General features: G+C 37.6%; 2 protein-coding genes across 4 annotated transcripts in view; both read right to left on the bottom strand.

Annotated features, from left to right (window-relative positions):
- LOC105221910 (facilitated trehalose transporter Tret1) overlaps positions 1 to 23,977 on the bottom strand; it is a 166,625-nt gene that overhangs the window by 117,607 nt on the left and 25,041 nt on the right. The window contains exon 1 of one of the 3 annotated variants that reach the window (XM_049455192.1): positions 11,061 to 11,137. The exons of the other annotated variants lie outside the window; for them this stretch is intronic. The gene's annotated coding sequence lies outside the window, so the exon portion shown is untranslated. Of the gene's footprint in view, positions 1 to 11,060; positions 11,138 to 23,977 lie in introns of those variants that run through there. 3 annotated transcript variants of the gene reach the window in all.
- The window catches only part of LOC125778303 (uncharacterized), a 47,612-nt gene that overhangs the window by 10,134 nt on the left and 13,501 nt on the right, over positions 1 to 23,977 (bottom strand). The gene's annotated exons all lie outside the window — the stretch shown is intronic.

The following is a 23,977-nucleotide window of genomic DNA, read 5'->3' as shown; positions in this document are numbered from 1 at the left end:
ACAACCCGTACCAAGTGCCTAATTTGTAGTAGATTTTTGCGTATGTGTTAGTGCAAAATGAAGGATTGGTTACTTGTAGGTTTATACAATGGCGTTAAGTCGCTTTGTGCCTTAGTCATTGCCTTTTTGCACTTTTCGCAATGAATTATACACAGAATTTTCTGGTAAATACCATAGCCTGTGTAGTACCGCTTAATTTGGACATCAGCTTCATCGTCCTCTTCAACGAAATTTTCGTTTGGAATAACAAAAGATTCCAAAGCGAGTTACTCATATTCCTGATCGATTTCCTGCACATCTAGATCACGATCTTCGGGGCCTAAATTCCAATCTAAATTAACATCGCCATCATCCTCGCGATTTTCCCCCTTATTCTCAAAATTTTGTCTAAGTATCTTCATAGCTATTAGACGAGCTACAATTTATTGGATTTCATGGGCAGTCGGATGGGTATCTATAAAAAAATTCTCCAACGCATCCTAATTCAATTTCCCAAGGAATATAAAATCTAATTCCCTTTGATCCCTAAATAGCTCATCTGATAACATTAACATTCCCCTAATTGTATTGCGGAAACCTTCAATACACCTAACCCGAACACCATTCGGTAATTTAATTCATTTTTAAAATTCGTTCATCCTTTTGACAAATAACTGCGTACGATTTATACACTTTATTAAATATTCGTCACTGCCGAATAGATTTTAGCTGTAAGCCATTTCGATGCCAGCCGCTACCGAATTGCTAAACACTTGAGTGGCACGTTTGACGGACATTTTCTCAAAGGCGCTGGGGTACACATGGTACTCCGCTAGTTTTGGGCAGATTTTAAAATGTGTATTGCTCTTGTCAATTGAGTAAAGTTTTTAAATACCTTTAAAAGTGACTATTACATCTGGAGTTGAAATATCATATTTCAGCCACGTATTACGGACGGACTTAATTAGATGGCAATAGTCCAATAAGCAATACACTTTAGAACCTTCGTGTGTGTAAAAGGGGTTTTCTTCACTAATTCTTACTGATTTTAAAATTGAAGAATTTGAAGCCCCTTGATCGCAGACTAAAGCCTTAACATTATGTAAGTCCAATGGACTTTAGTGCTGCGATATCTTTATTCAAAATTTTTGATAAATTTTCAGTAAGAAGTCCACCTTTGGAAATATACAGCTATAGACAGAGAAATAGCGCACTTTCCAAGAATGATATAAAAATATGTTATTATTTGTAAGCATAGTGAAAGCGTTATTTTTGCATGGGTTTTTTTATTTCATTTTAATATTTACAAGAAAACATAAAAAAATCACAATTCAGTGCAAACAAAAGTATTCAGTCCATAAAATATTGAGTTGTCTCTAGGCTAGTACTTTGTAGAATAGCCTTTACTTTTAAAAACTGCATCACACCTACGAGGCAAACTTTTTACCAACCTTTGGCATTTCTCCAAAGGAATAGAGTTCCACGCTTCTTGTATTCCTTCCCAAAGTTCATTGCAGTTTTTAAATTTTTTTTGCGCAACCTTAACCTTAACATCGTTCCATAAATTTTCTATGGGATTAACCCTTTCAGGACCGCACTTAAACCAACCACGAGAAAAATTTTTTTTCTTGATTTGCCGACTTAAAATGGCTCAATTAACTGCCATGAAAAGTTTTAGGTTTCTAGCGTGATCCGATCAAAAGATATTAAAAGTTGCTTATAAGCAACTTTGGGCGTTTAGGGCAGTATTTGAGTGATATAAATACATGCAAAGGAAAAAATATATATACAAGGGATTTATCATATACATATATGTTTGTTTTGTATTTTAAGTGTGATAAGATAAAAAAACAGTTCTTATGCGTATTGCAGCATAGATGAACACCACATTTTAAGCATTTTGAGAGTGGTGTTCCGGTTTTACATAGACGGCATCGTCCTTTCTCTCCCCAAACTTTCCAGTGACCATTTTCATTATATCGCTTTGAGTTGGGGGGTTCTTCAACAACATGACGGCGTTTCGAACTAGACGCTTCTGAAAAATGCTCATCAATGCTTTGGTGTTCCTCTTGAGGTAGATTGTTAAATTTTTCTTTGAGCAACGATAATAATGGACGAATTTTGTATAATTTGTCATAATTATTATCGCTTTTAGATGGTTGTTTCGACTTATCAGAAAAATGGATAAATTTCTTTATTTTCTCAAATTTACTTCTCGGCATTGAATCTTTTATTGCTGTTAATTTGAATTCTTGCGACCATGCCATTCTAAAAACCGGCAACTGGACTACGCCCAAATATAACAAAACTCCAAGAAATCGACGAATGTCATCATTTGAGCAATTGAGTTCACTACCGGACTCTTGGAGGGAATACATATTGGTCTGTTCCACAATCAATTTGATTAAAGCATCATCAAAAAAAGTGTTGAAATATTGAATCGGCTTATTTACTACGTTAATGTTTTCTTCTGACTCTTTCCAAGTAACGTCTTGAAAGTCGATTGGTTTTTTTCTCCATTTCAATTGGGAAACATCAACTTTTTCAATAATAAAGTCATCCATATTTTCTGATCTTTTAGAAATTTCTTGATTGGCAGTTTTAAGTATATTGATTTCTAATTCTTCACCATTTTCTAAAAGCTCTTTTGAATCCTTCTCCAAAAACTCTTCATCGTCTTCGTCACACTCTTCGTCAGAAGATGTGTTCCAGTCTATCTGCAAAATCTGCTGTAGGTCTTCATTACACAGCCCTTTTCGTGCTTTACTCATTTTAATATTTGAATGACCTAAACGCCCAAAGTTGCTTATAAGCAACTTGCACAAGCAAAAAATTCTAGCGGTACAATAGAAAAATATTTTCTAATTTTTTCACTTGTATTTTTTTCTTCCACTATTTATTCGTAAAACTGTCTAATTATTTTTTTTAAATTTATCTTTTAAGTATTTTAATTATTTTTTAATAATATGCTTCAAAACTTTCGCACGACCGCCACGCTCAACTTCGCTTCGAATAATGAGCCATAACATGATTGAACATGACACAACCGTTATGTTCTTGTTACTTTGGTATTCCCCGAATTCAAATTGATCAACCATATGTGTATTTTAATGAGATTTTTGTGTATTCGACTTTTTAGACGATGTCAAACATAGAAGTTGCTTATAAGCAACTTTGGGGCTGAAAGGGTTAAGGTCAGGGCTTTGTGCCGGCCAATCAAGAACTGCAATTTTTTCTTTGAAAAATCAATCTTTCACCACTTTGGCTGTATGTTTTGGGTCGTTATCCTGAATAAATATCCAGTTTAGCGGCATGAACCAAAGGAATATGGTTCCATTGTATTCCTTAGTATTTCCAGATAAAAAAACTTATCCATATTACCGGTTATTCTTACTAATGGTCCGACTCCACGCCAAGAAAACGATCCCTAAACTTTCAAGTTACCTCCACCGTGTTTTACCGTCTTTGTAGTGTACCGGGGATAGATAGATAGATAGATAGGGTTTCAGGCTCACCCAGATCAGGTGTACCCGGTTCTTTTCGGCTAGGTTGCCAAGCCTTCTTCTACACTCCTGCACTAGTAGCGATTTGATCTCGTAGGAAGAGATCGCTTTTAGTGCCGCTTGACTACCGCTGAGTACAGCTATTCGCTCGTTGCGATATTTGCGGAGGAGGTTTATCTCAATACACCGACTTATGGCCAGAACTTCGGCTTGGAAAATGCTCAGAAAACTCCCCATCGGAATGGAGAGCTTGGTACGCGGACCCGCAATACCCACACCTGTTCCTTCCGCCGTCTTCGAGCCGTCGACCGTACCACCTCAATGTACTATACCTTAGCATTTGCTCAAGAGTGGGGTCATTCCACTCACTCTTGCTACCGAGGGTAACCTTTTCGTTAAATGGGTTGTTTTGCTAATGCCGTCCCTCGGGAGGAGGGCAATAGAAACATTGCCACTTATCCTCTCCATCCTCTGGGACGAAATTATCTTGCCTTTGCCACAACCCTCTGCTGTTATCTGCAGGGTAGAATCCAGAGTGAGACCCAGGTATTTAACCTTGTTAGTCATTTCAATCTCTCTGCCCCCAAGTGTGATGTTCCTCAGGCCGGGTAGGGACCTGCGCCTTGTAAAAGGGACTATGGTTGTCTTCGAGGGGTTGATGTTTAATTCAACTCCCCTACACCACCCCTTTGCCAGATTTAGACCTCGTTGTACTAGGTCACAGAGAGTATCCTCAAATTTACCTCTTGCTAATATCACAATGTCGTCCACACCTCCTCCACACCTCCCTGTGGGCATCCTCTTGTCGCACCAAGACGAATCGCCTACTTGCCTACTTTGGTCTCGGCTATACTGGTGCGCAGCACAGCATCAATCCATCTACGCACCGGTGCAGCCACCTTTCTTCTCTCCAGTGCCCTGGCTACACTCCTGTGAGATGTGTTGCCAAAGGCACCTTCGATATCTAAAAAGGCACATATCATTACCTCCCCTTACTCCAGTGAGCTCTCGATCTCCGAGGTCAACTGGTACAGAGCCGTACTGGTTGATCTTCCCGCTCTGTATGCATGCTGAGCAGCATGCAGGGGTGCAGTTTTCAGCGCCGTCGACCTCATATTGTTGTCAATGATCTTTTCCATCGCCTTCAGCAGGAAGGAGGTTAGACTGATCGGCCTGTAGGATATGGCCAGAGAGTAGTCCGTCCTTCCTGCTTTGGGTATGAAGATCACCTCTGCCGTCTTCCTTGGGTCCGGGATGTACGCCAGTGCAAGGCTCTCCCTTAGCAGCCGAACAAGGTGAGGTAGCAGCAGCTGCTCGCCCTGTTGCAAAAACGCCGGGAAGATGCCATCCACCCCCGGAGACGAAGCTCTGACGCTCTGTCCTCCGCGCTGATCGTAAACGTCCCGTCACTCCTTTTGATAGCCAGTTCCGTGCTGGTCTTCCCACTGGCCAGAGCTTTGTGCAGCCGCGCCGCTTTTGGTGTGGAGGAGACCTTTTCACAGAAACTCCTAAAACTGTTTTGTTTTGCTGACCTAATCTCCTTATTGTATAGGGTTAGGTAGCGCCTGTACTCCTCCCAGACCCCTGTACGCTTCGCCTTGTTAAATAGGCTGCATACTTTCTTCCTGAGGTCTGCGAGCTTTCATGTCCACCAGGGACAGTTGCGTCTATCTGTGGGCGCTATTTGGGGACAGCTACCGTTGTAGGCTTTAGTGATTGACACATTCAGTGCCAACACCCTGCTCTCTATCCCCAGGCCCGTAACGCTATCATCGATCTGACTCTCCCTATGTAACTCATCCTTTAGTTTTCCCTGAAGGCACCCCAGTTTGTTCTTCGAGGGTTGCGTCTGGGGGGAAGTTGCCTGACCTCCACCTTCAGTGCGAACTTTACTATCCTGTAGTCTGACAGGGAGGGCTCCGTTGAAACCCTCCACCCTGAGACCCATCCGTTAGCATGCTCGCTGCTGAAGGTGATGTCCAGCACCTCCCTCCTGCTTATAGTTATAAAAGTGGGTTCACAACCCACATTCTCAATTGCTAAATTACTACCTAATACATATTCTAGTAGAGACTCACCCCTTGCGTTGCAATCCGTGCTCCCCCATTCCACATGGTGAGCATTCGAATCACATTCGATGATGAGGGGCAGCCTGTACCTCTTGCAGTACTCCACGAGCCTAATCACCCCCTCAGGGGGTGCTGCTGCTGTCTCCCCTGGGAAGTAGGCTGATGCCAGGACGAAGCTTTTGCTCCTGCGTCAGGAACCAGCCTTTGACCTCTCCTTTGTAGACCCATGGTTCTTGGATCAACAGAACGCCCAACTTATCCGCTGTGCACCTGCTCGTAATCACTGCTGAGGCCACCCGCCGCGTGATGCAGGTTCACTTGGGCAACTTCCACGTCGACGGCCATTAAGGTAGTGGCTCGAGGGGGGGCATGTCCACATCCCCTCCGTCGTTCGCGCTGCTGTCCACATGGTCGTGGTCCTCTAGTCCCTCTAGGAGTTCCTGGGTGGAGGGTAGCTCGGCTTCCTGGGCATCCAGGACGTCAGCGGTAGCGACCCCCGTGGTCTGCTCAACCCTGCTCACGCCCGGTTGTTTTGCCACGGCGTCCACCTGCATGCTCTCTACCACCTTGCTTGCCATCATTGTTGTCTGTTTTGACCCGCTACCACTCGGCTGAGTGGCAGTCTTCCCGTCCTCCTTGCTTCCTGTGGTCACGGGTTTGTGCGGCCTCATGACCACCATGCTGAACCTGTAGAACAGGCGGAAGCTCGCTGCACGTACGTAACTGTACGATTCGTCATCGATGTACAGGTACAGTCTCCATCCTCGTAACTCTCCTTTCTCTTCTAGCTGGCTGCTGACGACGCGCCAGGCCGCAATGCTAAGACCCCAGTTTTGATTTTTAATTAGATTCAGGGCGAACAGGTACGGCTTGTCATCGCTGCGGGGGAGGAACACCGTTATCCTGTGCATGACCGGCAGGTCCTCCGCCCTTTTTGCACAGAGGACTAGACCGGTCCACCCACCTAACTTTGGGGTAAATTCCAGCAGCCAGTCGGCGGACGACTCATCATTGGAGTCCACCTGTAGCATGCCACCTCTAAATTCCACCCCGAGGAAGGACGCCGCGTATTCGGCTCCGCCGGCTACCTCTCCCAGGAGGAGGTTCTGGAGCACCGTGAGCTGCTCCGACTCCAACGACACCGCCGGGTAGGCTTGAGGCAGTACAGCCATGCGGATGCCTTTGACAGCATCCGCATACCTGCGCCGTCCCTCCTCCACCCGGGGAGGAGCCGGTGGTGATGGTTGTCCTTCGGCTCTCCTGCTGCAGTCCCTCAGCCTTTTCGAACTGGCGGGCGCCTGTGGTGTCAGCTGACCGCTCTTCCTCTTCACGGTCTCTGCAAAGGTTACCGCCTTCCCGTCACCACGCATTTCGGTCAGTTATGCACTAACCTGGCCACGGTCTATTGACCGACTGCCTTGCGCACTCTCCGACGCTGCCTTGCCACGTTCCCTTGTTGGGGATATCCCGGTATCCGCGTATCGTCGCTTGGCCAGGGATTCCACCGCTTCGGGGGTCATCCCATCCCGGAGGTACCGCAGATACCATTTGAGGCAGGCACCGCTCATGGTGCCGGGTCTGTCCGCCGGGTCTGTCCGCCGTTGGGAGAGATCTCTGCCCTCCCCTCCTGCGCCTCTTTCTCCTCCTGCGTGCATCCGCGGTCGTGATGTCTGTTGAGCGCCGGGCGCCGCTGCAAGAGGGCATGTCGTCTTCATCCTCCCTGGCATGCTCATCGAACAGCGCCCGCTCTTCTGGCGAGAGAGCATCAAGGTAGATAAACTTCCATTTAGCTCCCTGACCTCCCCGGCCTCCAGCTGCTCCGCCTGCTTTCTCCTTCTCCCTGTCGTGTTCCGTATCCGTTGTCCTAATTCGTTGCCTTTTCGATTCATCGTAGTTTGTAGTTGTTGGTGTTTTTATGTTTGTATTTGGATCCATCTTGTTAGTACGACCCTTGGCTCAACGGGGTGAGCTGTCGGGTCTTTTTGTTTAATGGGGAACTAGGGGGTCCGCCACGCCAGAGCCCCTTGGCGCGGTAAGGCCACAGTTACACCCCAATTCGGCCCGGTGTTAGGGAGGCTCCGTTAGAATACAGCCGAATATTCCTCCTGGCTGCAAATCATCCAATGGGCACGGGTCGCATGACACCCTGGATTAGGAGGTGGTAGTCCTTGGTCGCCGCCCGCATGCAGCGCCCGACAACCTGTCTGGATAGTGCCAGCCAACACCATCCACACCGGTTGGGGGACGCCGAGTATGCCTTGCGACTAAGCCTCTGCACAGCGGCAAGGTGCCTACCATTAGCAGAGGGTACCGGGGATTGTATGCTTGGTTTTTTTCTCGATGAACAAATGTCTTCCCATCAGGTCCAATCAAATTAATTTTTGTCTCATCAGAAAACAAGATTCTTTTCCAGAAATTTACGCCTTTGCATGTATGGGCGTTTGCAAATGACAATCGTGCTTTAATATTTTTCTGCGACAGTAGTGGTTTTTTTTCTGCTGACGCGAGTTACATTCCCATGCTTTCATCTTTCGCATTTTCTTCCTAATTAGCATATTTGGGTCTGTACTAATACATTTAATGACGTTATACACCATCTTTCTAGAACAAGCTAGAATTTCTGCAATTTTGGTTTGTTTTTTCCGATAAAGGTCCCAAATAATTTTTTTTTCAAATGAGCAGTGAGGTCCTCTACTCATTTTCTTCCACAATAACGATTTTAACGAAAGAAATTATATTTTTAAATGCAATTAAAAAGAATTTATTGAAAGCACTAAACAATAACTGTCTTAGTTGACGGTGAAAACAAAAGTTCGCTACTTTGGTGTCCAACGAAATAGTATGCAGATTGAGTAAAGTAACGCAAAAACAAATAAACACAAGGGATAACGGAATTTTTTTAGTGGAGTTGTAAAAACAGAGAATAACAGCACAAGAACGGCATAAGAATATGTACGACTACCTCTTAATTTTTTATGGGATAACAATTAATATAATGCATACTAAAGATACGCTATTTCTCTATCCATAGCTGTAGTTTGAAAACACATACATATGTATTTCCAACTTGAACTTAACCCTTTTACCATAAAAAAAACAACACTTATTTCCTATTTTCATTTCCCGATGGCCTTGCCCATAGTCTACAAACCCATCAATAATATCCCTAACTCTATTGTAAGTTAGGTCGGACTTTATGATGATTTCATCAAATAAAAGAACGCAACTACGTTCTAGAACGGACATATTTTTGGCGATTTTGCCTAAATTTTACTTTTACTCGGTAAAGAGAAACCTAAATCGTCACGCATGAAACTATAAGCTTTGGTGGATATATAATTAATATTTTGTGCCAATGTCTTTTCAATGTCACTAAAAAAGTGTGTTTCGTGACGATCATCCTAGCGAATGTAATAGCATCATGGCTGGAATTCTCATCCGCAACTATTGCACGTTTTTGTAGTTCTTTATTATTTTTTTTTCTAAATCCTCAATAACCCTCTAACTCTTTGACCTTTTTATTTAATTTCAGCGCATTACTTTGATAACGCGCGGATCGAGCAAATCGCTCGCGGCTGTCTAATGCAAAGCATTCGCAGTTACTTTCTGACCGTAATCCTAATCTTTTTTCTTCTAGGATGGAATATTTCTCAAATTCCATCAACGTTATGTCGTCCTCTTCACTATCTCCTACAGCTACCTTTGGACGAACATATGTATGTTCTAGTGACGGGCGAGCACACCCAATCAGAGTCACCACTAGACGAGCTATGATTTAGTGCTGACTCTAATCTTAAACAAGAAAAAGCTCCAGGCAAAAGTTTGAATTTAGTGACACGATCTGTTTCAAAATAGTTGCGACAAATAAATAGGGAATCGGAAGGCGATGCGACTATGTTGCAAGCCTTTGCCCAACTCTGTCCAACATCTTCACTTTTGGGGAATTCGAAGAGTGTCGCCTGCCTTGACACGCAGCTGCTAATGCAGCATCTTCCCCTTGGCAGTGGAACCGTCCATAAATGCTTAGGTGCATCGTCATATCCTAATAGCATATTTAACATTTTTTAATCCTCCTATACATTCCGATATCTTTGGAAGGAGGGAAGGAAGTCCTTCTAATTAAAAAATGTATAGGATTATAGCTACCGCAAACGGATAGTTTATGAGATATTCGCCTTTAAAGTTCAAAAACTCCAAAAAGTGGAACATTTCAAAAAGCTATTTCATTACATGTGTGATGAATGTATTTATGCACATTTTTAACTTCAAATCTACTGTAAATATTTAAACAAATTCACATTTTATATTTTTTGTAGGTTTTTAAATAAGAAATATGCTTTTTAAAAATTACATTTTACACTCGTTATGGACATTATTTATGTGCTAACAATTATGAGGAAATTTGTATAAATTGTATTCCAAATTAACCGTGGGATTCTGTAACGTGAGACAGTCTCAAGTCTCTAAATTTGAGATTTTGAGTTAGAGACAATTTTTGAGACTTGAGACGATTTTGCTATTCTGTAAGTGCCAGTCACAAAGTCTATTACATTTCATCATTCAGAGATGTTTTTACACTTGAATGGAAATAAATATGTCGATAACAAGTATTAAATTTTCTATAACATCGTCAAAAAACATAATTATCAATAAAAATGAAAATATATGTTGACTTTGTTTCATAACATTTACGAAATTTATGTAAAATTTATTTATTTTTAACTTTTTCGTGTCTGAGTTGCTTACAAAATATAAAAATACGACAATCGATTAATATCTATGATGATCTCTGTTCAGTATATTCAAAATGGCAGACAAGAGCTTTTTTTAGTTTTGTGACCGGCTAACTACCAGGTCTCAATATATTGAGACTAACGCTAGAGACTATTTAGTGAATAGTAACTAGTCTCAAATTGAGACTTTGCCTCAAAATGTCTCAAATAGAGACTAGAGACTGGTTACAGAATCCCGCTATAAGTTGAGTATAAATAATCTTTCCATACATATTTACATATGTATATTTTCTTATTTAAATATAACAAACCAATAAATAACATCATATAATCATATTGTTACGAATTTACTCTTGCTAGTTTACTTTGTTAGGTCCGTATCTCTGGATTGACAAATAAAATCAACACTGTTTAATTTAATTCAACAACACTTTATTTCACAACTCTTCTACACTATAGCAGTTTACTCTTAGCACTGATTGATTACGTTGGCGCTGCCACGGCTTATATAGCCACGCACTTCTCGCTGATGCCGACGTGTCCTTCTAGAATATCGCGTCTGGAAATTACCAGAACATACGGCTATAGCCACGCACTTCTCGCTGATGCCGACGTGTCCTTCTAGAATATCGCGTCTGGAAATTACCAGAACATACGGCTATACGGCGCCAGACGCAAGCAGACAGTCGCGGCGCCAGACTCAGCAATTGTTTAACTAGACGAGCAGACAGTGTGGCGCCAGATGTCTACAACAAGACAAATGCTATTCCATATACCTACAGCTATTGTTCATAATCAGGGATGCATATAGTAATACAAATACAACTTAATACTACTTTTTGTAACAATATTATGTAATAAAGTGCAAAGTATGGAGAAAAAGTACTACGCGAAAATGTTGGAAGGATTATTTTTATAGATAATAAAGAAAAAAATCACACAAAAGTACTTACAATAAAAACGCTGTCTCTGAAATATCCTTCATATTTGGTTTTTAAAATGTAGCAAAGTTTATTTTCCTCCTAATTGTAAAAGCTCTAACCTCTTCTTCCATGAGTGTGCTAAGTGATTTTTAAATTTATAAATTTAGGTAAAAAATAACAAAATAAAAGTCAAATTTGTATTTATTTCTATATTTAAAGTGTATATTTCAATATACAAAGTGAAAAATGTGAAAAAATTACTTAACATTGAGAAATACCATGCGTTAATACAAATTTTTGAAGTTTTGATTGCGAATATTTAATAAAATGTACATACATACATAAGTGTTAGCAACATTTGGGGTTCTCACAACGTGTCATAAAGCATCGTAAAATCATAAATTTTTATACTAGCTACAAAAATTTGTTGTTGCATTGCATACTAAAATAAGTTTACGCAAATACAACTCTGAACGCTATGTTTTCGGATCGTTATAACTTATCACTTTATAAGACTATGTGAAACCCCTAATTATTTTTGCATATTCCTCCTCTAGAGAAGTTCCCCTACCAACACATTCCCCATTTATACCAAAACTCGTTTTCAGTACCTGACCAATATGTGTATGTACAGCTCTGAGCAATGAAATAGAAGTGCTTAGTAAAAGTTATATTGTGAAAATAAAAACTGTGAAACTTACATATTATGGATAATAAAAACAATTAACTTAAAAAAATTGTTCGCTAACTTTATTGCCCACTACTATTTTATTGCGCGCATCTGTATCTATATAAGGGTCGGCTTTAGTATACTGTCCCAGGATTTCGGGAATAAAATGGGTATGGTTATAGCCGCAGGAGGCTTATAGTTTCCGAGAAATTCGCGTTTAAAGTTGAAAATTTGCAATATTTTAATCACATATTTTCGATATATAAAATTAATTTTGCACTTATATTTTTCAATTTTATATACACTAACAAATCATTTATTCATTTGGACACATTTATTTTATATAATATAGTGCAAATACAGCTTTTAATATACATTTAAATTATTGTTGAATTATGATTATTTAAAAATAACAAATGAATTACAAACAATATATACACCCGGTGTTGGACCGACCAGGGTTATTTTTTTTGAAGAGCGGCCGAAGATCGATGTCGATAAGGTAACACTGATTATTTGACAGTTTGTAATTCACTTGTTATTCTTAAATAATCATAACTCAACAATAATTTAAATGTATATTAAAAGCTATATTTGCACTATATTATATAAAATAAATGAGTACAAATGAATTAGTGAAGTGCTAGTGGATATAAAAGTGAAAAATATACTTAAGTGCAAAATTAATTTTATATATCGAAAATATGTAATTAAAATATTGCAAATTTTCAACCTTAAACGCGAATATCTCGGAAACTATAAGCCCCCTGCGGCAATAATCATATATATCCTTGATCAGGATAATCTCCTCTATCCGACCATATCCTTTTTATCCTTGATAAAGTCGGTCGGATGTTTGAAAATCCTGATATTATTTATATAGGGGCTAAACCAAGTTTTCGTTCAAATTTATCTATGTACATACATATGTACATATTTTAGGCACAAAGATGCGCTGTTAAGAGTAAAACATAGTAGTTTGTCAAAAAATTCTTGCGGTATTTTCGCTAGTTGGCGCTGAAAGCTTGTAGTTCTAGTTTTATTCGTCGCATCGGGTCATGCTATACCTTTTTGGAAAGCTGTTCTAGTGACAGGCGGGCACACCCAATCAGAGTCATCACTAGACGAACTATGATTTAGTGCTGACCAGTGATCTGCAGTGAATGAGTTAAACACAAGTTTGAGCCACTTGCGAAAAATTGAGTACGAAGCAAGCAAATTATTCACGGAATGAGTATAAGTGTGGATACTGCTCACTTACAATTATGAGAGAGAGAGTTTTGGCTTGTGAGTTGCTTAGCTTGTATGAAGCATATATTCACAAGTGTTTGCTTATGAGCTCACAATACTTATGAATCTTTGATTAGGATTCTCTGACATTCATGAATACAAAACACTTGTGAATATACGAAGAAGCTCAATTGTGCGCAAGCCACTTGCGCCACTTGAGCCGTAACGCTATGAACCAAAGGCTAAGAAATCCCTTACGAAATTAGTAAGAGTTACTATTATATTATTGTATAACAACAAGGATTTTGTAACTGGTTCTAATATACGTAATGACTAGATAAAATGAATTAAGAAACTGGATTTTCATATTTTGTGTTAATTTTCTCTATTATTTCCAGTTCCTTTCAATGGAATTAAAATTAAAAATAAAAATCACGTCAGTTTAATGGTATAAAAATTACATGAATTATTAACAAAATAACACACTTCAGTTAATTTCGGTAAAAAATAGAAATACTAAGCATAACATTTACTTCAAGATTTATGTACATACGTAAGATTCAACTCCAAAGATACAAGTATAGCTTCTAAATATGTATAAAATATTTTTGTTTTTTAAGTTTCTAAGGTCTTATTGTCATATTAGTAGTCTTAAATATAGAATTCAGGAATATTATATTATCTATGGTTTTGGGTGCAAGACGATTTCTTTTATCAGTCATTAAATTGCCTGCCAAGGAAAATACACGTTCAGACGTCGCACTACTTGCAGGTATAGTTAATATTTTAAGTGCAAGTTTTGATTTGCGTGGAAAGTTAGTTGTATGTTGCTTCCACCATTGAATTGCGTCAAAGTCATTACCAAATTGTACTCTTTCTGTAAAATAGCGATCTAACTCATCTTCGATACGTTCCTGCGCGCCCATGTTTGAAATATTTGGAAAAAAGAAGTTCAGGTCATTTGCAGGTGAAGACGTATTTGATGTTGAAGTAATTGGTGAAGATGGAATTTGTGGGGTCTCCTTGTGTTCGGACGTGTAAAATTCAATATTGCCTGATATCTCCTCAATGCAGAAATGCTTTACAGCTTCAATATCAACAAGCCATACGCTGTCGATATATGTTGATATGTTACGTTTAAAGCTGACTATTGTTGGAATGTCTGTATGAACTACTCCGCATATCGTTTTTAATCGAAAAATTGAAGTTTCGTTCCTTTTAAAACCCCTCCGCGTAGGTATAAAATATATTTTGAATAGGCACGGAATTTGTGAATGTATTCATGAATAAACAATGAGCCACTTATTAGTGAATGTATTCATGAGCCTTTCAACTCATCTAATGGTAAGCAACGAATAGCTCAAACAATTGTATACAGAGAAGCAAGCCAAGCCAAGTGTAAGCGATAAGTGATTGTGAGACGTATTCACACTCATTATTATACAAGCAAGCCATGTGATTGTGAGAAGTTAATATTTTTAGTGAGAGTAAGTATGAATGAACATTGGGGGTGATTCATGAATATGAGAGTGTAATCATAAGCCAACTATTCACTTCAGATCACTGGTGTGTATTAGGGTGATTGAAAAATTTTTTTTTTTTTTCGATTGGTACTCGGAAAAATAAGTTCCTAGACACCTCTAAGAAAGTCTCTCCAAATAAGAGTTTCTAATTGTAACCGGAAGGTGTAGGAAATTTACTGCCCTATTAAAATGTTCTCATATGATTTTTCGATTAAGTTAACTGTTCAAATCTTTTAAACGGTTAGGTTTACGAAAAAATCATAAGAGGCCTTTGTTTAGAGCATTCAATTTCCTATAAAATCTAAGGAACAAGATATTTTTTCAAGTAGTTGGAGATATAATTTTTTCTATCTGATAATAAGAAAAAATAGAAAACTGTATGTAGGAGGACCTTCCCGTTACAATTAAATACTCATATTTGGAGAGGCTTTCTTAGAGGTGTCTAGGAACTTATTTTTCCGAGCACCAATCGAAAAAAAAATAAAATTTTAATCACCCTAGTGTGTATGTATGTAAATCAGTGGCGCTCAACGCAAAAAAAATCCAAACACGCGTGTTTGACTGATAATTCTGCTACTGCGAAAAATCGGCTGAACACGTACGCTAGGTCAACACAAAGAATACACTGACAGAAACACTTCGAATTTTTAAAATATTTTCAAGCGAATGGCAAGAAAATTATTTTTTTATTGAAACTGATGAAGGGGAAGCGTGTTTTGTGTTACAAAACATTAAGTCGTTGCAATAAATGTACACTACTGTTCAGGAGTATAAAGGGGAACTCAATATTGATGATGTATTATCGAAGCGAGCCATTTAGTCAACGACTTTATAAATTTTCAAGTATTACACAAAAAGAATTCAATAAATATTTCTGATATTTTTTTCCAAATTTGCCAATAATTTTTTTCCCTGAATGTAAAAAAAAAAAAATTACAGTAGAAATTTGTTCAGCGTACATGGCAGCGAAAATCTATAGCAATGTTTGTGCAGCGCAAACGTAAAATGTAGTAGTATTGAGGCGTGCGCACCACTGTTCTATACAAAATTGGACTGGGCGTGGGAATGGCAGATGACTTGGTCATAAAACATCTAAATACAGCAGCATATATACCTAAGTATTGATGAATATGTTAGTGACTGAGAGTTTTCGCTAACTGCAAACATCGTGTCGATTTGTATTATTTTCTGTTTATATGTACTTCGATCGACACAAAATTACTGCAAATTTAAACTGCTGCACGATCATCATCGGCGGCGATCACCTCTCAATTACAGCGGTGCTCTATGTCGGCCAAACGCTGCCACCAACTGTGTGTTCGTATCAGAGACCAGCATTGAGTATGATCGATCCGGTTTGAGTAGCCTCTCTCAAAACGGTCACAACTCAGCACAGCGGTTCGCAACAAAATTGTTCGATCGAGTTTCGTGCTCAAAACGAAGGAGTTCAATCAGTTGATTTGATTGCTCTGCTTACTGATTGAATCTGATTGGTTGGTTCCGGTATGATGATTGGAAATGATTGTACAGAAAAAGACGATCAAGTCCAACGATGCACGAAAACTCAGACATCGATCAACTGTGCGTTTGAATTGATTGTGATTGAACCAATCAGATCGAGAATTGCCCTGCGAATATGTATGTATGTATGTGCATAGTTTATATTTATGTGTTTTAACAGAAACAAGTTGCGATGCATAAAATTAACCAGAGCATTACTGCATATATTTCATGTTTAACGCTCAAAACTAAAATTCAATTAATGCTTAAAATTAATAAACAATGGTAATGCTTAGGGAACACAAATTTCTAATTTTAATCACTTCTTCATTGAGATCCACAAAAACTTAAAATTAAAAAAAGGTTTATTTTCTGGTTTCAATCTTAATCGCTAAAACTTTTATAAAATGAATTTAAAAAAAATAATCTTTCAACTGAACATGGTCCGAGCCTATTTCTTTTTTCAGTTATAATATTTCCAGCTAAAGAAAAAGAACGCTGCGACTGCGCTGCTGGCAGGAACCACCCGGTATGACCAAACGGTATGATTGTGATCGATCGGAATGCAAGCAGCATTCTCGAACATTCTTTGCTGCTCACTCAAGGCGTTCGATCGAGAAAAATCATTACGAAACAAGCAACAGTGATTGAAACTGATTGTTCGCTTTGAGCACGTTCGCTTACGATCATTCATTTTTGTTGAAGCAAAGTTTTCCGTCACAAAAAATCTGAGTCAATGATCGGGTATGATTGAAAAAATTGTGATCGTTGCAGCTCTCTGGTTCGTATCGGTTCAAGCGGCTGCTGTGCTGGCCCATGCATCACTTACAAGTGGTCAAAATTGTTGGTGAAGGCGTTCGTCAGCCAGCAACATTTGTGGCTAATTTGTGAGCAATAGGTTATGGCGATTATGCTCATGTCGAAAATGTTAATCGAGGCAAAATCAAAATAGAAAAGCATGCAAGGCATCACTCAGCGTCCGCCCTTTGTATTTAACGAAAATTCTCTTTGAAATTTTGAAATGCTGAAATGCTGCTGGAAAATGGTGTTGCAGCGTTTAATAAATGTTGAAAATGTTGCAAAGTAGAAAATTCGTTTTGTGGTGGGTGGGTGATTGCCACTCCAAGTTGTTATTGTTGTAGTAGTGAAATTGCCTATGTAACGCCGCACCTAACGGTGGGAGGCTGCCAAGTGGATGCACAATATGTACGTATGTATAAGTACCTTCTGTAAACACATATGCATTTCTATAAATGAAAATACTTACAGACACATCATATCTCTATTTTTACCAGAAATTGGATATGTTTCATGACAAATGGATTAACATGCTTTGAAAATGATGTTGCATTGATTATGCAGAAAATCCTAAACAAAATTATTGCAAATAATTGCGATTGAGAAAAAATACTTTTATTCATTAAATAATATACATTAATTTTTGACTGCCTCCACATGTGTTTTTATTTTATTTAATTTTTCACTTCAGATTTGCGAAAGACGGCCCGAAGAATGAATATGAAAGGTGATATGTGCTGCTGTTAGAATGTAAATTTTTTTCGAAAATTATTGGAAAATTTCTTTACATTGATCTCAGCGTCTTCTTTCTGCTCTAAGTCTACGGATATATTCTCATGATAGAAATTTATCGGCGTTAATCGCCTAAACGCACTTTATCTCCATAACGCTATCTTAAAATTTCAACAAAATAGCTCCCTAGATTTCTTAGTAGTTAAAAGAAAGAATGTTTCACTAAGAAAAATAGATTCGTAATAGTTACTAGAAGGAATCGCAATAGTAAGGACAACAACCGACAATAAGCGTGATGGCAAAGATATTTGTACAGAAGTGTGGATCCATTACCGAACCAGATGCAGTAAATATCGAAGTCATATAATTGAGAGAAGCGAAACAGCCCGACAACTCATAAAGAATGGAAAGCACAACGCCGTTAACAAACGTCTTGAATGCAGATTTTGTGACTATAAAAAAGTAAGACCTGCAAATATTTCTGTGGTGTTTAGTATGCTTCAGGGATACTCACGAAAATCATCTATAGTGATAGATTGGCAGGAGTCACCATTTAAAATATTTGTACTTAGCTCTACAAATTCACTTAGCACCGTTTCCGACGCTTTCAAGCTATAGCTGGTCGGCGAGTTTTTCTCACTTCCTAAGCCGTTTTAAAAGCTTTAGCTTCCGGAATATTATTACTATTTAGTAAGCTTACATTATTGTTACACAACATACATAATAGGTTAGGTTAGTGACTGACTCTTGAGATAGAGATCACACTGGAAATTCATATTGTAAAGAAATAACGCGCAAGGTTTAAGATTTAAAATAGTACTCAGCTCTTGGATGTAAAAAAAAATCTATGAAAATTCCATACAGCCTTACAGCCGAATTTCTCGAGAAGTATTAATGACAGCGATTTGGATCTTGGATCTTTTTTGTTGCAAATAAAATTTCCTACAAGTTTGTTATGAACATTTTTTCTATAGCTCTTATCATTTACGAGATAATATACTCGTAATAAAAAATTTATGAAAATTCCATTTCCATCTTAAAAGGCCAAATATCACGAGAAGTATTAATGATAGTGATTTTGATCTCAAATCTTTTTTGTTGCAAATAAAATTTCCCACAAGTTTGTCATGTACATTTTTTCTCTTGCTCTTGTCATTTACGAGTTATATACAAAAAAATGCGAATTTCGTGGAAAAATCAGGTTTAGAGCCCCGTACTACCTCGCCGGTGTGAGTTTTGACATTGTCGCAAGGGGCACTTTTGTAGAGTGTTCAATTCTGAGGAATATGTGTCTAAAGTCAAAGCGATGCCATGAAATTCCTCTGAGCTATAGAAATTTAAAGATAAAAATCACGATTGTCCTGTATTTTCTATGGAAAACTTTTACAGGCCTTGGTCCAGTCCTTAATGTTGATATTAAGTGCTCAAATTTTCAGGGTATTTCCAAGGAAATTTCATGATGGGATTGAAAAAAATGAATAGTTCAAAATCACCCTAATATAGAATTGCTTGGATCCTTATATATACATATATATATATTAAACCGGGTTTATTTACAAGGAGCCGAAACGTTCTACGAATCATTCAGAACGACGTTGATTAAGAGGCTATGGGTATTAAGCCGATTTGGAATCAACGATTTTAAGACGAAGTTTCTTACAATCATACATAGATGTATTTTGATATTCTATTGATAATTTTTCGGAATCGGCCAAATCCGATAACTAAGGTACTCTGAAAAAGAGGTTCCTAGACACCTCTAACAATATCTCGCCGTGTATGAGATCTTAAAAGATAGATCAGTAAGTTTCTTATAAAGCAATATTTATGGAAATTATTACTTCTACGAAATAAATACGTGCAAAAAAGTTACATATATCTACATACGTACGAGTATATATATTTTATTTCATATCACTTAGCATTTTCATAACTACCGTTATTCGTGTTTCGCTGCCTCAAATTATGTACATACGAGTATACATATGTACATATCGGCTTTGGTCAGCACAATATTGCGATTGCGTTTAGTTGGTAACCCCAACAACTTATAAAATTGTATTTTCTTATCAGCGAGTTCAAAGGTTCAGTCAACGCCGCAGCTAGCAGGCAACGAACAAAGAGGCTTGCTGCTTCTTACTATTCGCTTACTATACATAAACTAAGCAGCGCCGCAGTCGGAGGGATAGCTGTTGAGTGGTCGCCATGATGTGTGAGTCTCGCGGCTCAAGTTACAGGCTAAAACTGTGGTTACGACTGCTAGGCTAGCCAGTCAAAAACGCAAAATCGTGGGTCGTGTCAGCTGGCACGACCTATCTTATGGGCGCGCAATGTAACTGAACAGTGAAAAACGCTACTCCCTTCTCTCTGACGTGACGCTGACGTGAGAATCCGGATTTTGCCGCCGCAAACGTCGTAGCTGATTGCTCTCTCACAACGCAGGGTTGCCAATATCGATATACTGCAGTAATTATCAACTTTTATAATTCAATCTGTTCAATATGTTTGAAATTTTCTTAAAATAACTCAAAATCAGAGTGAAATGCTATTATTTATAAATATATAAACTATTTTTAATTTTTTGTTTTCAGTTTTGATATTTTATATTGTAAAAAATTGTAATTGAAAACAAAGATGTGCTCAAAACTATATATGCGTATTGGGCAATGGCAACATTGTTCAAATGAAAACAAAGCAAAGATGGCTGATTTCTGCGTTTTTACCACGTTTTTGACTGTGCAAGTTAATACCACCAGTTCATATTACATGAACATATTGTATTGTTATAAATATGTAACCCATATGGTACTTTCCTAATACTATCCGCCTTAGGTGGTCCAAAAATATAACTCATAGATTGTAAGATGAATCTTTCCACTTGTAACATATGTCCTACATATGTCCTATCTCAAGTGGATTGTAGATATACTTCCTAGAATGTAAGATTAATATTTGTATCTAGGCTTAAGCAAAATATTGTATTTAAGAAAATGTAATAAGGAAACCAGGCAGTCGACCACAGGCAGTTGCCCGTGGTTGCCCACGAAACTCAAACCAAACTATTAATTGGCGATCCTGCCAGGAGTATCGCAAAACTCCTGTTGGACCAAAATGAAACAATAAGATTAGGCGGTAACCGTTTAAGGGGACCAAAAATCCCCGTGTTACCGTCGAAAAATAAATCAAGTATCCTCTACTGAGGAGAAAAGAGAAAAACAAACCGAAATTGGCAAGTTCTGTGTATTGAACATGAACTGACTGTGGTAGAGCAGCAACTTTACACATACGGATAAATTGATGTCTTCAAGGACGACAGCAAGAGCTCCAGCAAAAGAATACAGCACCTCATAAACAACAACAAGCAACGCATTACAACAAAAAAGTAAAAACAAAAAATTTTGAAAAAACGCTAATTCCAAAAAGAGACACATAAACAAAAAAATCTCAGCGCCACTTAGAAAAATATTGAAAAAATTTCGAGTGTGTGTTTGTGCCAACTGCCAATCGAACGCGCCACGTATTACGGGCGAACAGCAAACAAACGTACGCAACAGCAGTAGCAGTAAAAGCAGCAACAGAAATAGCAGTAACAAATTTTAAAGGCAGCAACCTGATTAACAACAACAACAACATATTCAACAGCAGCATCAAATTCAACAACAACAAAATAGTTGTAAGTAGCTCTTATATTAATTAATTGCATTAAGTACAAAATGTTTAGTTATGTTGTTTTAGTATTATAAAAATAATAATCATGACACTCACAACTGTCTGTGTTTAAAAATAAAAATAAAAAAATTGTATATCAAATATATACAAATTATATCAAATTAAATATTAAAAATTTTAAATGAAGGCTCGACCAGCCAAATAATAAAATATTTTTAAAACCGCGATTCACTACCGCAAGGGGGACCCTCCGGTTTATAATATAAACTCAGTTCTGCGATTCTGAACTCCAGACCCTCCAGAATAAAAGAGTATCTTTTCCCGGAAAAGATCAAAACATATATTTAAATACAGACAGGCTACAAAATATATGCCATTTAAATATTTTTAATATGTATGCAAAACGAAATTTAACTATATTTTTGTGAGTATTACTATATATTTCATGAAACTCACAAATATATATAAAAAAAAACTGAAAAATAAAGTTAAATGTAAGAAAAACATCATTTTTTGGGAGCAGAGACTCCTGAAGCGCCTGCCGAAGATTTTACCGGCAAAATAAAATTAAAAATAATGGTAAAAAATATAAAATTACATATATATATTAAAATATAAAAATATAAACAAATTTTTTTGGGACAAAAAGGTCCTAAAACGCCAGCTGAAGATTTATACCAGCAGAGTAATAATTATGAAAAAATATTGTGGAACGAAAATGTTCTACAACTCCAGCCGAAGTAAAGGCAAAATAAAACAGAAATAATGGAAAAAATATAAAATAAATATAAACAATAAATATAAATATATAAACATATCAAAATATTAAAATAGAAAATGTGTATTACTTGGGACAAGACAATTCTAAGACACTAGCCGGAGAAAGTACCGGCAATACTAAAAATAAAAAATACTTTAAAATTGTGGAACAAACAAGTTCTACAACGCCAGCCGAAGATTTTACCGGCAAAATAAAACAAAAAAGAATGGCGAAAAGCCAAATAGAAATATAAATATACAAAATTTAAAATACTTGGGACAAGAAAATCCTAAGACGCCAGTCGAAGAGATAATACCGACAATAGAATAAAAAAATATACTCCAAAAAAATAATTTCAATAATGTAAAAGAAAAAATTGCTGAAATGTATTCAGGTAATATAACAATAAATGATGTCACATATAAAAAGACTTCTATCAAAAAATAATAAAAAGTCGAAAATAATATGAAATGTATCGTTTATCTTCGATCAAATTTAAATAAATTGTAAAATAAATTAAGATTTCAAAATAGTACTGTTCAAATTGATAAATTAGTTTATAGCCTCACATACTATATCTATTTGAATCGGGACGCTTCAATTTAGAGGTGGGGGAGTTAATACCACCAGTTCATATTACATGAACATATTGTATTTCTGTTATAAATATGTAACCCATATGGTACTTTCCTAATACTGTCCGCCTTAGGTGGTCCAAAAATATAACTCATAGATTGTAAGATGAATCTTTCCACTTGTAACATATGTCCTACATATGTCCTATCTCAAGTGGATTGTAGATATACTTCCTAGAATGTAAGATTAATATTTGTATCTAGGCTTAAGCAAAATATTGTATTTAAGAAAATGTAATAAAGAAAACGAAGCAGTTGACCACAGGCAGTTGCCCGTAGTTGCCCGTGGTTACTCAAAAACAAAACAACTTATTAATTTGCACACATTTTGCCGATAAGGAAGGAAAAGGAAGGAAGGGAGTAGCGTTTTTCACTGGCTAGCCTTTGCTCCGTTTCTCGCCTATTACACACGGCAACTTTTGTTTCGGCAACTCTTGGTTTAACGGCGAGGGGGCGACGAGGAGAGGAGAATCGCGCCGAGTTTCCAGTGTTCAGCAACTCGCTTTGTGTTCTTATTCGTAACAGTTCGCTGCGACGTTTTTCGGCATTCGTGTTCTTTCTTTCGTAGTACATAGTTGCATTTGCGTATATTTTTTTTTTGAAATTAATATTTTGAATATATTTAAAAAATTTAATTTCTTCTTTTGGTAAGTAATTTGCAAATATGTATACAGATATACATAATATAATATAAATATTTTAGAAAATGGAGTATGACAAAAAAATCGAATTAATTAAAGATATTGTGAAATGTATGGAGAAAGCCATACAAATTGATTCAGACGATAGTGAAAAGGGTGATATATGTGAAAGTCTGTCATATAATCTTTGTTTTAATTTTGAATTATAAATAAAATGTATTTCTTAATTGACAGAACTGATTAATATACATATGTGATAGAGTGGCCCAAATACCTAGAAGGAAAAAGAAACGACAATGGGTTAAAGTAAAGTGAAAGAGAATGAAAAAAACTCGAATTAGCAACTTTTGTTGCCGCGTGTAATACAGGAGTTTGTCGTGTTGCCTTTATGTAACGGTGTCCCCGTGTGCGGGCGCTGAATAGCACAACCAACAATTGAGCACAATTGTGCTAACTAACTTCACACGTACGCTTACGCTCTATCGTTTAGTCGTTGTCGAGCCAGCAACGAATTAACATCACGCAAAACTATAGCGTAAAACCAAGTATGCCCTGCGAGAAATATTTTATGATACTAAATGCCTTTGGTGCCTTTTATGTTCCAAGTCTTCA

The sequence above is a fragment of the Bactrocera dorsalis genome, chromosome 4 (assembly GCF_023373825.1).
Source record: "Bactrocera dorsalis isolate Fly_Bdor chromosome 4, ASM2337382v1, whole genome shotgun sequence".
NCBI lineage: Eukaryota > Metazoa > Arthropoda > Insecta > Diptera > Tephritidae > Bactrocera > Bactrocera dorsalis.
Note: the sequence above shows the minus strand (reverse complement) of the source record. Positions and strands in the feature narration are given on the sequence as shown.